This window comes from Schistocerca americana, chromosome 8, assembly GCF_021461395.2.
Source record: "Schistocerca americana isolate TAMUIC-IGC-003095 chromosome 8, iqSchAmer2.1, whole genome shotgun sequence".
NCBI classification, from domain to species: domain Eukaryota; kingdom Metazoa; phylum Arthropoda; class Insecta; order Orthoptera; family Acrididae; genus Schistocerca; species Schistocerca americana.
In genome coordinates, this window is record NC_060126.1 from 449,236,225 (window position 1) to 449,240,153 (window position 3,929).

The window sequence follows — 3,929 nt, forward strand, 5'->3', positions numbered from 1 at the left end:
TGCATACGCCCAGGTTTCTACAGATTCTTTACATCCTATGTACCGATTCGAAAGTCCATTTATCGTTTGCCACGTCGTCGTACAGTGTTGTTCCTTAAATCATTCCGAGGGGTAAGTGAGAGATTTGCAACAATTTGTTTTTGCTTCAGAGGTTTGTTAGTTCTAAGCACAACTTCCAACATAGGTGGGTAGGGACTATTCTGACGGTGGTTACCATATGTTAGGCAGGAAAAAATGAAGTATCTAAGGATATCATAAGTCACAGAGTTGATTGGCGACTCCATGGAGTGTCCTGTGCTCCACGACCATATAATGGGTATACTTGGAAGGAGAGACAGCATTGGTCGTATTTTTTTGTTTTATTAAACGCAAAATCGATTTTCGGTCACTTAGTGACCATCTTCAGTGTTGTAATATATAATTTAAATTGATAGGCACTGGTGTCAACAAGCTAACAGCGATCGCAAATGTGATCGCTGTTAGCTTGTTGACACCAGTGCCTACCAATTTAAATTATATATTACAGCACTGAAGATGGTCACTAAGTGACCGAAAATCGATTTTGCGTTTAATAAAACAAAAAATACGACCAATGCTGTCTCTCCTTCCAAGACACAGAGTTACTTCGTTCCCCTCATTGGCTCTTACCGATAGGGAAAACGGAATGACAGATCGTCGCAGGACCAACTTGGCCTGGCTCCTCAGTCAGGGCCTTATCGGCATGGGTGACCCTACCTGCAGCTACGCAGGTAAGGAAAGCTTTTGACACCGTTCCTCACAAGCGACTTCTAATCAAGCTGCGGGCCTATGGGGTATCGTCTCAGTTGTGCGACTGGATTCGTGATTTCCTGTCAGGAAGGTCGCAGTTCGTAGTAATAGACGGCAAATCAGCGAGTAAAACTGAAATATCAGGTGTTCCCCAGGGAAGCGTCCTGGGACCTCTGCTGTTCCTGATCTATATAAATGACCTGGGTGACAATCTGAGCAATTCTCTTAGGTTGTTCGCAGATGATGCTGTAATTTACCGTCTAGTAAGGTCATCCGAAGACCAGTATCAGTTGCAAAGCGATTTAGAAAAGATTGCTGTATGGTGTGGCGGGTGGCAGTTGACGCTAAATAACGAAACGTGTGAGGTGATCCACACGAGTTCCAAAAGAAATCCGTTGGAATTCGATTACTCGATAAATAGTACAATTCTCAAGGCTGTCAATTCAACTAAGTACCTGAGTGTTAAAATTACGAACAACTTCAGTTGGAAAGACCACATAGATAATATTGTGGGGAAGATGAGCCAAAGGTTGAGTTTCATTGGCAGGACACTTAGAAGATGCAAGAAGTCCACTAAAGAGACAGCTTACACTACACTCGTTCGTCCTCTGTTAGAATATTGCTGCGGGGTGTGGGATCCTTAACAGGTGGGATTGACGGAGGACATCGAAAGGGTGCAAAAAAGGGTAGCTCGTTTTGTATTATCACGTAATAGGGGAGAGAGTGTGGCAGATATGATACGCGAATTGGGATGGAAGTCATTCAAGCAAAGACGTTTTTCGTCGCGGCGAGATCTATTTACGAAATTTCAGTCACCAACTTTCTCTTCCAAATGCGAAAATATTTTTTGAGCCCAACCTACATAGATAGGAATGATCATCAAAATAAAATAAGAGAAATCAGAGCTCGAACAGAAAGGTTTAGGTGTTCGTTTTTCACGCGCGCTGTTGGGGAGTTGAATGGTAGAGAGATAGTATGATTGTGGTTCGATGAACCCTCTGCCAAGCACTTAAATGTGAATTGCAGAGTAGTCATTTAGATGTAGATGTAGATGTACGCTGCCGCCGACGTAGCCCGTAGCCTCTTCAGAGTCCACAAACCTCTCCGCCCGCTGGGATACTTCTTCTTTAAGTCGGTATCCACCAAATAATCAAATTTAATTAATATCCTGCAAACCAGACCGGAGTTAGAGAAAGTTTTGCGTTGACCACTTTGTCCACAAGACTATGAAAGCTCTGAAGTCAACACGAAAAGAAAAAAAACCAGAAAAAATACACTGTGCTGCATACCTGTCAGAGGGGGTCCACTGACGAATATTCACTTCAATGGCTGACCATAAATGTGCCAAATACTTGAACAAATGTAGTTGATGTGGAAGTTCCTTGCTCCAAAATTGATTGAAGCGTAGGTGTCAAGTCACAATACTCGCTGTGCCAGTCTTGTGATGGGCTCTCTGTTTCTATTGAGCTAAGTTCCTATTACCGACTCCGCTCGCGTAGCTTTCTGAAAGTAATAGTCAAACAAATTAGTCCAATTAAAACAACTCTTATTTATTGTGACTCACAAAATATCTTGTTATGACTGCACAAATATTTCGTACAACAGGAAATTGGTCCGTGAGAAAATTATTATCAGCAACAGGGTAGAGCCGGGTAAAGTGTTCAGGCTACGGTATTCCTATTTTTCAAGCCAAACAGCAATACACACAGATACATAGAAATGAGTGATTGTAATCTGTAACTACTGAAGAGTAATATCGAATTATTTAATTACCTGACGATAAAATGAAGTACTTCAAACAATTCGATTTTCATAAAGTGACCACTTATTTTTAAACTCAAAAATAAGGTATAAAAAGCCGTTCTAACAAAAAACTAAGTACATTTCATTGTAAAAGCGTGATTCGAATTAAATTATGTATACCGTGTTCCAGAGATCGTGGAGCCACAGGGAGCATAACTGACACTAAATCCACTGCTCTTCTGGTCTTGAATTGGAAATTTTTTTTTCGCAGTACAAACATTGTCTCTCTTCATCGTTGTCGTCGATAAGAACTTTTCTAGGGTTGGATTTTGTGTCCTTCGCACTCTTTTCTTTTTACTGCCTTTCGTTTCTCCGGCGCATTCCATTTTTCCATCTATTTACTTTTTCTTCTCTTTCTATATTTGCCACTTCTGGATGACTCTTATAAGAACTTGCTGCAAATATCGCAGCGGAGCCCTTCTTTCGGCCGCTGCTTTTTACGTTTCCCCCTACACAAAGTTGTCAGAAGCCACCGCCGAGATAGCCACCTTGCCCACATTGACGCCATTACACAAAAGCGGTGTACCCTCTAATAGCATGACCGAACTTTCAGTTACTAAAGTAGCATTATGGAGTCAAGGTATGGCGGTCTCAACGCAATTTTGTTAAAAAGACGTAAGTCACAATCCCTCTCCACAAGAAATACACAAACTGACCACTTACCGTAAGTCAAGATTACTAAAAATAAACGTTATTGAAAATATGAAGAGCGACGCAGTCGATTTGACCTCATGGGGTGACCAGGTCTTCCATGGAGAATAGGTTCATGCATTTCCCGCGTCAGGCCAGCACTTGTGGCACCCAGCACTCCTGCGGCCACTTTGCCCATAATAGTCAATTTGCCCGGCTCTCCCCTGCCGCTGTCCAGAGACTAAGTCCTTAATGGCATTGCAGCACTGGGTCTGTATTGTTTCCAGTAACAACTTTCTTTACTAAAACAGAAAATTCTGATATTCTAAACATTCATTTTTACATATTTGCGTAACCCACACTTTCTGTGTAACTGATAATAATAACACATATCCTACTATCTTACTACGTACAAAATTCAATGAAAAATTCTTTTTCTTCTAAATTTGGTGATAGACACATTGACTGAAAACCAATCAATATTTTACATCTTATTTTATTTCTTACCTCTGGGGTCTGATTATGAACCTGGCCTGTACCACCAGCGAAGAGTAGTTTTTCTAACAGCTGCCTCTGGACAGTTCCAGGAAAACCCTGCAAACCTGGAACATCATACAAGCATGACTGCAACACGTGTTGGTGCGGTGAGGACGGAAAACCTGGGAGGTGTACGAAAATGCTCTGCCCCAAGAAGCCTGGTGAGTTACTGAGCGAGAACGCCATTCACG